We start from the raw sequence: 13,210 nt of genomic DNA, 5'->3' as shown, positions 1-13,210 counted from the left end.
TCTCCCACCCACTGTCTCCCACTCACTGTCTCCCACTCACTGTCTCCCACTCACTGTCTCCCACTCACTGTCTCCCACTCACTGTCTCCCACTGTCTCCCACTCACTGTCTCCCACTCACTGTCTCCCACTGACTCCCACTCACTGTCTCCCACTGTCTCCCACTCACTGTCTCCCACCCACTGTCTCCCACTCACTGTCTCCCACTCACTGTCTCCCACTCACTGTCTCCCACTGACTCCCACTCACTGTCTCCCACTGTCTCCCACTCACTGTCTCCCACTCACTGTCTCCCACTCACTGTCTCCCACTCACTGTCTCCGACTCACTGTCTCCCACTCACTGTCTCCCACTCACTGTCTCCCACTCACTGTCTCCAACTCACTGTCTCCCACTCACTGTCTCCCACTCACTGTCTCCCACTCACTGTCTCCCACTCACTGTCTCCCACTCACTGTCTCCCACTCACTGTCTCCCACTGTCTCCCACCCACTGTCTCCCACCCACTGTCTCCCACTCACTGTCTCCCACTCACTGTCTCCCACTCACTGTCTCCCACTCACTGTCTCCCACTGACTCCCACTCACTGTCTCCCATTCACTGTCTCCCACTCACTGTCTCCCACTCACTGTCTCCCACTCACTGTCTCCCACTGTCTCCCACTCACTGTCTCCCACTCACTGTCTCCCACTCACTGTCTCCCACTCACTGTCTCCCACTCACTGTCTCCCACTCACTGCCTCCCACTCACTGTCTCCCACTGTCACCCACTCACTGTCTCCCACTCACTGTCTCCCACTCACTGTCACCCACTCACTGTCTCCCACTCACTGTCTCCCACTCACTGTCTCCCACTCACTGTCTCCCACTCACTGTCTCCCACTCACTGTCTCCCACTCACTGCCTCCCAGTCACTGCCTCCCACTCACTGTCTCCCACTCACTGTCTCCCACTCACTGTCTCCCACTCACTGTCTCCCACTCACTGTCTCCCACTCACTGTCACCCACTCACTGTCTCCCACTGACTCCCACTCACTGTCTCCCACTGTCACCCACTCACTGTCACCCACTCACTGTCTCCCACTGACTCCCACTCACTGTCTCCCACTGACTCCCACTCACTGTCTCCCACTGACTCCCACTCACTGTCTCCCACTGTCACCCACTCACTGTCTCCCACTGTCTCCCACTCACTGTCTCCCACCCACTGTCTCCCACTCACTGTCTCCCACTGTCTCCCACTCACTGTCTCCCACTGTCACCCACTCACTGTCTCCCACTGTCTCCCACTCACTGTCACCCTCCCACTGTCTCCCACTCACTGTCTCCCACTCACTGTCTCCCACTCACTGTCTCCCACTCACTGTCTCCCACTCACTGTCTCCCACTCACTGTCTCCCACTCACTGTCTCCCACTCACTGTCTCCCACTCACTGTCTCCCACTCACTGTCTCCCACTCACTGACTCCCACTCACTGTCTCCCACTCACTGTCTCCCACTCACTGTCTCCCACTCACTGTCTCCCACTCACTGCCTCCCACTCGCTGTCTCCCACTCGCTGTCTCCCACTCGCTGTCTCCCACTCGCTGTCTCCCACCCACTGTCTCCCACCCACTGTCTCCCACTCACTGTCTCCCACTCACTGTCTCCCACTCACTGTCTCCCACTCACTGTCTCCCACTCACTCTCCCACTGTCTCCCACTCACTGTCTCCCACTGTCTCCCACTCACTGTCTCCCACTCACTGTCTCCCACTGTCTCCCACCCACTGTCTCCCACTCACTGTCTCCCACTCACTGTCTCCCACTGTCTCCCACTCACTGTCTCCCACTCACTGTCTCCCACTGTCTCCCACCCACTGTCTCCCACCCACTGTCTCCCACTCACTGTCTCCCACTCACTGTCACCCACTCACTGTCTCCCACTGTCTCCCACTCACTGTCTCCCACTCACTGTCTCCCACTGTCTCCCACCCACTGTCTCCCACTCACTGTCTCCCACTCACTGTCTCCCACTGTCTCCCACTCACTGTCTCCCACCCACTGTCTCCCACTCACTGTCTCCCACTCACTGTCTCCCACTGTCTCCCACTCACTGTCTCCCACTCACTGTCTCCCACTGTCTCCCACCCACTGTCTCCCACTCACTGTCTCCCACCCACTGTCTCCCACTCACTGTCTCCCACTCACTGTCTCCCACTGTCTCCCACTCACTGTCTCCCACTCACTGTCTCCCACTCACTGTCTCCCACTCACTGTCTCCCACTCACTGTCTCCCACTCACTGTCTCCCACTCACTGTCTCCCACTCACTGTCTCCCACTCACTGTCTCCCACACACTGTCTCCCACTCACTGTCTCCCACTCACTGTCTCCCACTCACTGTCTCCCCCTCACTGTCTCCCACTCACTGCCACCCACTCACTGTCTCCCACACACTGTCTCCCACTCACTGTCTCCCACTCACTGTCTCCCACTCACTGTCTCCCACTCACTGTCTCCCACTCACTGTCTCCCACTGTCTCCCAGTCACTTTCTCCCGCTCACTGTCTCCCACTCACTGTCTCCCCCTCACTGTCTCCCAATCACTGTCTCCCACTCACTGTCTCCCACTGTCTCCCACTCACTTTCTCCCGCTCACTGTCTCCCACTCACTGTCTCCCCCTCACTGTCTCCCACTCACTGTCTCCCCCTCACTGTCACCCACTCACTGTCTCCCACTGTCTCCCACTCACTTTCTCCCGCTCACTGTCTCCCACTCACTGTCTCCCCCTCACTGTCTCCCACTCACTGTCTCCCACTCACTGTCTCCCACTCACTGTCTCCCACTCACTGTCTCCCACTCACTGTCTCCCACTCACTGTCACCCACTCACTGTCACCCACTCACTGTCTCCCACTGTCACCCACTCACTGTCTCCCACTCACTGTCCCCCACTGTCTCCCACTCACTGTCTCCCACTGTCTCCCACTCACTTTCTCCCGCTCACTGTCTCCCACTCACTGTCTCCCCCTCACTGTCTCCCACTCACTGTCTCCCCCTCACTGTCACCCACTCACTGTCTCCCACTGTCTCCCACTCACTTTCTCCCGCTCACTGTCTCCCACTCACTGTCTCCCCCTCACTGTCTCCCACTCACTGTCTCCCACTCACTGTCTCCCACTCACTGTCTCCCACTCACTGTCTCCCACTCACTGTCTCCCACTCACTGTCTCCCACTCACTGTCTCCCACTCACTGTCTCCCACTCACAGTCTCCCACTCACTGTCTCCCACTCACAGTCTCCCACTCACAGTCTCCCACTCACTGTCTCCCACTCACTGTCTCCCACTCACTGTCTCCCACTCACTGTCTCCCACTCACTGTCACCCACTCACTGTCTCCCACTCACTGTCACCCACTCACTGTCTCCCACTCACTGTCTCCCACTCACTGTCTCCCACTCACTGTCTCCCACTCACTGTCTCCCACTGTCTCCCACTCACTGTCTCCCACCCACTGTCTCCCACTCACTGTCTCCCACTCACTGTCTCCCACTCACTGTCTCCCACTCACTGTCTCCCACTCACTGTCTCCCACTCACTGTCTCCCACTGTCTCCCACTCACTGTCTCCCACTCACTGTCTCCCACTGACTCCCACTCACTGTCTCCCACTGTCTCCCACTCACTGTCTCCCACCCACTGTCTCCCACTCACTGTCTCCCACTCACTGTCTCCCACTGACTCCCACTCACTGTCTCCCACTGTCTCCCACTCACTGTCTCCCACTCACTGTCTCCCACTCACTGTCTCCCACTCACTGTCTCCAACTCACTGTCTCCCACTCACTGTCTCCCACTCACTGTCTCCCACTCACTGTCTCCCACTCACTGTCTCCCACTGTCTCCCACCCACTGTCTCCCACCCACTGTCTCCCACTCACTGTCTCCCACTCACTGTCTCCCACTCACTGTCTCCCACTCACTGTCTCCCACTCACTGTCTCCCACTCACTGTCTCCCACTCACTGTCTCCCACTGTCTCCCACTCACTGTCTCCCACCCACTGTCTCCCACTCACTGTCTCCCACTCACTGTCTCCCACTCACTGTCTCCCACTCACTGTCTCCCACTCACTGTCTCCCACTCACTGTCTCCCACTGTCTCCCACTCACTGTCTCCCACTCACTGTCTCCCACTGACTCCCACTCACTGTCTCCCACTGTCTCCCACTCACTGTCTCCCACCCACTGTCTCCCACTCACTGTCTCCCACTCACTGTCTCCCACTGACTCCCACTCACTGTCTCCCACTGTCTCCCACTCACTGTCTCCCACTCACTGTCTCCCACTCACTGTCTCCCACTCACTGTCTCCCACTCACTGTCTCCAACTCACTGTCTCCCACTCACTGTCTCCCACTCACTGTCTCCCACTCACTGTCTCCCACTCACTGTCTCCCACTGTCTCCCACCCACTGTCTCCCACCCACTGTCTCCCACTCACTGTCTCCCACTCACTGTCTCCCACTCACTGTCTCCCACTCACTGTCTCCCACTCACTGTCTCCCACTCACTGTCTCCCACTCACTGTCTCCCACTCACTGTCTCCCATTGTCTCCCACTCACTGTCTCCCACTCACTGTCTCCCACTCACTGTCTCCCACTCACTGTCTCCCACTCACTGTCTCCCACTCACTGCCTCCCACTCACTGTCTCCCACTGTCACCCACTCACTGTCTCCCACTCACTGTCTCCCACTCACTGTCACCCACTCACTGTCTCCCACTCACTGTCTCCCACTCACTGTCTCCCACTCACTGTCTCCCACTCACTGTCTCCCACTCACTGCCTCCCACTCACTGTCTCCCACTCACTGTCTCCCACTCACTGTCTCCCACTCACTGTCTCCCACTCACTGTCTCCCACTCACTGTCTCCCACTCACTGTCTCCCACTCACTGTCTCCCACTGACTGTCTCCCACTCACTGTCACCCACTCACTGTCTCCCACTCACTGTCTCCCACTCACTGTCTCCCACTCACTGTCTCCCACTCACTGTCTCCCACTCACTGCCTCCCACTCACTGTCTCCCACTCACTGTCTCCCACTCACTGTCTCCCACTCACTGTCTCCCACTCACTGTCTCCCACTCACTGTCTCCCACTCACTGTCACCCACTCACTGTCTCCCACTGACTGTCTCCCACTGTCTCCCACTCACTTTCTCCCGCTCACTGTCTCCCACTCACTGTCTCCCCCTCACTGTCTCCCACTCACTGTCTCCCCCTCACTGTCACCCACTCACTGTCTCCCACTGTCTCCCACTCACTTTCTCCCGCTCACTGTCTCCCACTCACTGTCTCCCCCTCACTGTCTCCCACTCACTGTCTCCCACTCACTGTCTCCCACTCACTGTCTCCCACTCACTGTCTCCCACTCACTGTCTCCCACTCACTGTCTCCCACTCACTGTCACCCACTCACTGTCACCCACTCACTGTCTCCCACTGTCACCCACTCACTGTCTCCCACTCACTGTCCCCCACTGTCTCCCACTCACTGTCTCCCACTGTCTCCCACTCACTTTCTCCCGCTCACTGTCTCCCACTCACTGTCTCCCCCTCACTGTCTCCCACTCACTGTCTCCCCCTCACTGTCACCCACTCACTGTCTCCCACTGTCTCCCACTCACTTTCTCCCGCTCACTGTCTCCCACTCACTGTCTCCCCCTCACTGTCTCCCACTCACTGTCTCCCACTCACTGTCTCCCACTCACTGTCTCCCACTCACTGTCTCCCACTCACTGTCTCCCACTCACTGTCTCCCACTCACTGTCTCCCACTCACAGTCTCCCACTCACAGTCTCCCACTCACTGTCTCCCACTCACAGTCTCCCACTCACTGTCTCCCACTCACTGTCTCCCACTCACTGTCACCCACTCACTGTCTCCCACTCACTGTCTCCCACTCACTGTCTCCCACTCACTGTCACCCACTCACTGTCTCCCACTCACTGTCACCCACTCACTGTCTCCCACTCACTGTCTCCCACTCACTGTCTCCCACTCACTGTCTCCCACTGTCTCCCACTCACTGTCTCCCACCCACTGTCTCCCACTCACTGTCTCCAACTCACTGTCTCCCACTCACTGTCTCCCACTCACTGTCTCCCACTCACTGTCTCCCACTCACTGTCTCCCACTGTCTCCCACTCACTGTCTCCCACTCACTGTCTCCCACTGACTCCCACTCACTGTCTCCCACTGTCTCCCACTCACTGTCTCCCACCCACTGTCTCCCACTCACTGTCTCCCACTCACTGTCTCCCACTGACTCCCACTCACTGTCTCCCACTGTCTCCCACTCACTGTCTCCCACTCACTGTCTCCCACTCACTGTCTCCCACTCACTGTCTCCCACTCACTGTCTCCCACTCACTGTCTCCAACTCACTGTCTCCCACTCACTGTCTCCCACTCACTGTCTCCCACTCACTGTCTCCCACTCACTGTCTCCCACTGTCTCCCACCCACTGTCTCCCACCCACTGTCTCCCACTCACTGTCTCCCACTCACTGTCTCCCACTCACTGTCTCCCACTCACTGTCTCCCACTGACTCCCACTCACTGTCTCCCACTGTCTCCCACTCACTGTCTCCCACTCACTGTCTCCCACTCACTGTCTCCCACTCACTGTCTCCCATTGTCTCCCACTCACTGTCTCCCACTCACTGTCTCCCACTCACTGTCTCCCACTCACTGTCTCCCACTCACTGTCTCCCACTCACTGCCTCCCACTAACTGTCTCCCACTGTCACCCACTCACTGTCTCCCACTCACTGTCTCCCACTCACTGTCACCCACTCACTGTCTCCCACTCACTGTCTCCCACTCACTGTCTCCCACTCACTGTCTCCCACTCACTGCCTCCCACTCACTGTCTCCCACTCACTGTCTCCCACTCACTGTCTCCCACTCACTGTCTCCCACTCACTGTCTCCCACTCACTGTCTCCCACTCACTGTCTCCCACTCACTGTCACCCACTCACTGTCTCCCACTGACTCCCACTCACTGTCTCCCACTGTCACCCACTCACTGTCTCCCACTGACTCCCACTCACTGTCTCCCACTGACTCCCACTCACTGTCTCCCACTGACTCCCACTCACTGTCTCCCACTGTCACCCACTCACTGTCTCCCACTGTCTCCCACTCACTGTCTCCCACCCACTGTCTCCCACTCACTGTCTCCCACTGTCTCCCACTCACTGTCTCCCACTGTCACCCACTCACTGTCTCCCACTGTCTCCCACTCACTGTCACCCACCCACTGTCTCCCACTCACTGTCTCCCACTCACTGTCTCCCACTCACTGTCTCCCACTCACTGTCTCCCACTCACTGTCTCCCACTGTCTCCCACTCACTGTCTCCCACTCACTGTCTCCCACTCGCTGTCTCCCACTCGCTGTCTCCCACTCGCTGTCTCCCACCCACTGTCTCCCACCCACTGTCTCCCACTCACTGTCTCCCACTCACTGTCTCCCACTCACTGTCTCCCACTCACTGTCTCCCACTCACTCTCCCACTGTCTCCCACTCACTGTCTCCCACTGTCTCCCACTCACTGTCTCCCACTCACTGTCTCCCACTGTCTCCCACCCACTGTCTCCCACTCACTGTCTCCCACTCACTGTCTCCCACTGTCTCCCACTCACTGTCTCCCACTCACTGTCTCCCACTGTCTCCCACCACTGTCTCCCACTCACTGTCTCCCACTCACTGTCACCCACTCACTGTCTCCCACTGTCTCCCACTCACTGTCTCCCACTCACTGTCTCCCACTGTCTCCCACCCACTGTCTCCCACTCACTGTCTCCCACTCACTGTCTCCCACTGTCTCCCACTCACTGTCTCCCACTCACTGTCTCCCACTGTCTCCCACCCACTGTCTCCCACTCACTGTCTCCCACCCACTGTCTCCCACTCACTGTCTCCCACTCACTGTCTCCCACTGTCTCCCACTCACTGTCTCCCACTCACTGTCTCCCACTCACTGTCTCCCACTCACTGTCTCCCACTCACTGTCTCCCACTCACTGTCTCCCACTCACTGTCTCCCACTCACTGTCTCCCACTCACTGTCTCCCACTCACTGTCTCCCACTCACTGTCTCCCACTGTCTCCCACTCACTGTCTCCCACTCACTGTCTCCCACTCACTGTCTCCCACTCACTGTCTCCCACTCACTGTCTCCCACACACTGTCCCCCACTCACTGTCTCCCACTCACTGTCTCCCACTCACTGTCTCCCCCTCACTGTCTCCCACTCACTGCCACCCACTCACTGTCTCCCACACACTGTCTCCCACTCACTGTCTCCCACTCACTGTCTCCCACTCACTGTCTCCCACTCACTGTCTCCCACTCACTGTCTCCCACTGTCTCCCAGTCACTTTCTCCCGCTCACTGTCTCCCACTCACTGTCTCCCCCTCACTGTCTCCCACTCACTGTCTCCCACTCACTGTCTCCCACTGTCTCCCACTCACTTTCTCCCGCTCACTGTCTCCCACTCACTGTCTCCCCCTCACTGTCTCCCACTCACTGTCTCCCCCTCACTGTCACCCACTCACTGTCTCCCACTGTCTCCCACTCACTTTCTCCCGCTCACTGTCTCCCACTCACTGTCTCCCCCTCACTGTCTCCCACTCACTGTCTCCCACTCACTGTCTCCCACCCACTGTCTCCCACTGTCTCCCACTCACTGTCTCCCGCTCACTGTCTCCCACTCACTGTCTCCCACTCACTGTCTCCCACTGTCTCCCACTCACTGTCTGCCACTCACTGTCTCCCACTGTCTCCCACTCACTGTCTCCCACTGTCTCCCACTCACTGTCTCCCACTCACTGTCTCCCACTCACTGTCTCCCACTCACTGTCTCCCACTCACTGTCTCCCACTCACTGTCTCCCACTCACTGTCTCCCACTCACTCTCCCACTGTCTCCCACTCACTGTCTCCCACTGTCTCCCACTCACTGTCTCCCACTCACTGTCTCCCACTGTCTCCCACTCACTGTCTCCCACTCACTGTCTCCCACTCACTGTCTCCCACTCACTGTCTCCCACTCACTGTCTCCCACTGTCTCCCACTCACTGTCTCCCACTCACTGTCTCCCACCCACTGTCTCCCACCCACTGTCTCCCACTCACTGTCTCCCACTCACTGTCACCCACTCACTGTCTCCCACTGTCTCCCACTCACTGTCTCCCACTCACTGTCTCCCACTGTCTCCCACCCACTGTCTCCCACTCACTGTCTCCCACTCACTGTCTCCCACTCACTGTCTCCCACTGTCTCCCACTCACTGTCTCCCACTCACTGTCTCCCACTGTCTCCCACCCACTGTCTCCCACTCACTGTCTCCCACTCACTGTCTCCCACTCACTGTCTCCCACTGTCTCCCACTCACTGTCTCCCACTCACTGTCTCCCACTCACTGTCTCCCACTCACTGTCTCCCACTGTCTCCCACTCACTGCCTCCCACTCACTGTCTCCCACTCACTGTCTCCCACTCACTGTCTCCCACTCACTGTCTCCCACACACTGTCCCCCACTCACTGTCTCCCACTCACTGTCTCCCACTCACTGTCTCCCCCTCACTGTCTCCCACTCACTGCCACCCACTCACTGTCTCCCACACACTGTCTCCCACTCACTGTCTCCCACTCACTGTCTCCCACTCACTGTCTCCCACTGTCTCCCAGTCACTTTCTCCCGCTCACTGTCTCCCACTCACTGTCTCCCCCTCACTGTCTCCCCCTCACTGTCTCCCACTCACTGTCTCCCACTGTCTCCCACTCACTTTCTCCCGCTCACTGTCTCCCACTCACTGTCTCCCCCTCACTGTCTCCCACTCACTGTCTCCCCCTCACTGTCTCCCCCTCACTGTCACCCACTCACTGTCTCCCACTGTCTCCCACTCACTTTCTCCCGCTCACTGTCTCCCACTCACTGTCTCCCCCTCACTGTCTCCCACTCACTGTCTCCCACTCACTGTCTCCCACTCACAGTCTCCCACTGTCTCCCAGTCACTTTCTCCCGCTCACTGTCTCCCACCCACTGTCTCCCACTGTCTCCCACTCACTGTCTCCCACTCACTGTCTCCCACTCACTGTCTGCCACTCACTGTCTCCCACTGTCTCCCACTCACTGTCTGCCACTCACTGTCTCCCACTGTCTCCCACTCACTGTCTCCCACTGTCTCCCACTCACTGTCTCCCACTCACTGTCTCCCACTCACTGTCTCCCACTCACTGTCTCCCACTCACTGTCTCCCACTCACTGTCTCCCACTGTCTACCAGTTACTTTCTCCCGCTCACTGTCTCCCACTCACTGTCTCCCACTCACTGTCTCCCACTCACTGTCTCCCACTCACTGTCTCCCACTCACTGTCTCCCACTGTCTACCAGTTACTTTCTCCCGCTCACTGTCTCCCACTCACTGTCACCCACTCACTGTCTCCCACTGTCTCCCACTCACTGTCTCCCACTCACTGTCTCCCACTGTCTCCCACTCACTGTCTCCCACTCACTGTCTCCCACTCACTGTCTCCCACTCACTGTCTCCCACTCACTGTCTCCCACTCACTGTCTCCCACTGTCTCCCACTCACTGTCTCCCACTCACTGTCTCCCACTGTCTACCAGTTACTTTCTCCCGCTCACTGTCTCCCACTCACTGTCTCCCACTCACTGTCTCCCACTGTCTCCCACTCACTGTCTCCCACTCACTGTCACCCACTCACTGTCTCCCACTGTCTCCCACTCACTGTCTCCCACTCACTCTCTCCCACTGTCTCCCACTCACTGTCTCCCACTCACTGTCTCCCACTCACTGTCTCCCACTGTCTCCCACTCACTGTCTCCCACTCACTCTCTCCCACTGTCTCCCACTCACTGTCTCCCACTCACTGTCTCCCACTCACTGTCTCCCACTGTCTCCCACTCACTGTCCCCCACTCACTGTCTCCCACTCACTGTCTCCCACTCACTGTCTCCCACTCACTGTCTCCCACTCACTGTCACCCACTCACTGTCTCCCACTCACTGTCTCCCACTCACTGTCTCCCAATCACTGTCTCCCACTGTCTCCCACTCACTGTCTCCCACTCACTGTCTCCCACTCACTGTCTCCCACTCACTGTCTCCCACTCACTGTCTCCCACTCACTGTCTCCCACCCACTGTCTCCCACTCACTGTCTCCCACTCACTGTCTCCCACTCACTGTCTCCCCCTCACTGTATCCCACTCACTGTCTCCCACTCACTGTCACCCACTCACTGTCTCCCACTCACTGTCTCCCACTCACTGTCTCCCACTCACTGTCTCCCACTGTCTCCCACTCACTGTCTCCCACTCACTGTCTCCCACTCACTGTCTCCCACTCACTGTCTCCCACTCACTGTCTCCCACTCACTGTCTCCCACTCACTGTCACCCACTCACTGTCTCCCACTCACTGTCTCCCACTCACTGTCTCCCACTCACTGTCTCCCACTCACTGTCTCCCACTCACTGTCACCCACTCACTGTCACCCACTCACTGTCTCCCACTCACTGTCTCCCACTCACTGTCTCCCACTCACTGTCACCCACTCACTGTCACCCACTCACTGTCTCCCACTCACTGTCTCCCACTCACTGTCACCCACTCACTGTCTCCCACTCACTGTCTCCCACTCACTGTCTCCCACTCACTGTCTCCCAATGTCTCCCACTCACTGTCTCCCACTCACTGTCTCCCCCTCACTGTCTCCCACTCACTGTCTCCCACTCACTGTCTCCCACTCACTGTCTCCCACTCACTGTCTCCCACTCACTGTTTCCCACTCACTGTCTCCCACACACTGTCTCCCACTCACTGTCTCCCACTCACTGTCTCCCACTCACTGTCTCCCCCTCACTGTCTCCCACTCACTGCCACCCACTCACTGTCTCCCACTCACTGTCTCCCACTCACTGTCTCCCACTCACTGTCTCCCACTCACTGTCTCCCACTGTCTCCCAGTCACTTTCTCTCGCTCACTGTCTCCCACTCACTGTCTCCCCCTCACTGTCTCCCACTCACTGTCTCCCACTCACTGTCTCCCACTGTCTCCCACTCACTTTCTCCCGCTCACTGTCTCCCACTCACTGTCTCCCACTCACTGTCTCCCACTCACTGTCTCCCCCTCACTGTCTCCCACTCACTGTCTCCCCCTCACTGTCACCCACTCACTGTCTCCCACTCACTGTCTCCCACTCACTGTCTCCCACTCACTGTCTCCCACTGTCTCCCACTCACTTTCTCCCGCTCACTGTCTCCCACTCACTGTCTCCCCCTCACTGTCTCCCACTCACTGTCTCCCACTCACTGTCTCCCACTCACTGTCTCCCAGTCACTTTCTCCCGCTCACTGTCTCCCACCCACTGTCTCCCACTGTCTCCCACTCACTGTCTCCCACTCACTGTCACCCACTCACTGTCTCCCACTGTCTTCCACTCACTGTCTGCCACTCACTGTCTCCCACTGTCTCCCACTCACTGTCTCCCACTGTCTCCCACTCACTGTCTCCCTCTCACTGTCTCCCAATCACTGTCTCCCACTCACTGTCTCCCACTCACTGTCTCCCACTGACTCCCACTCACTGTCTCCCACTGTCACCCACTCACTGTCTCCCACTGTCACCCACTCACTGTCTCCCACTCACTGTCTCCCACTCACTGTCTCCCACTCACTGTCTCCCACTCACTGTCTCCCACTCACTGTCTCCCACTCACTGTCTCCCACTCACTGTCTCCCACTGACTCCCACTCACTGTCTCCCACTGTCTCCCACTCACTGTCTCCCACTCACTGTCTCCCACTCACTGTCTCCCACTCACTGTCTCCCACTCACTGTCTCCCACTGTCTCCCACTCACTGTCTCCCACTCACTGTCTCCCACTGTCTCCCACTCACTGTCTCCCACTCACTGTCTCCCACTCACTGTCTCCCACTCACTGTCTCCCACTCACTGTCTCCCACTCACTGTCTCCCACTGTCACCCAGTCACTGTCTCCCACTCACTGTCTCCCACTCACTGCCTCCCACTCACTGTCACCCACTCACTGTCTCCCACTGTCACCCACTCACTGTCTGAACTCACTGTCCCCCACTGTCTCCCACTCACTGTCTCCCACTGTCACCCACTCACTG

The sequence above is a fragment of the Scyliorhinus torazame genome, chromosome 14 (assembly GCF_047496885.1).
Source record: "Scyliorhinus torazame isolate Kashiwa2021f chromosome 14, sScyTor2.1, whole genome shotgun sequence".
NCBI lineage: Eukaryota > Metazoa > Chordata > Chondrichthyes > Carcharhiniformes > Scyliorhinidae > Scyliorhinus > Scyliorhinus torazame.
The sequence above is the reverse complement of the archived record's forward strand: the minus strand, read 5'-3'. Positions refer to the sequence as shown.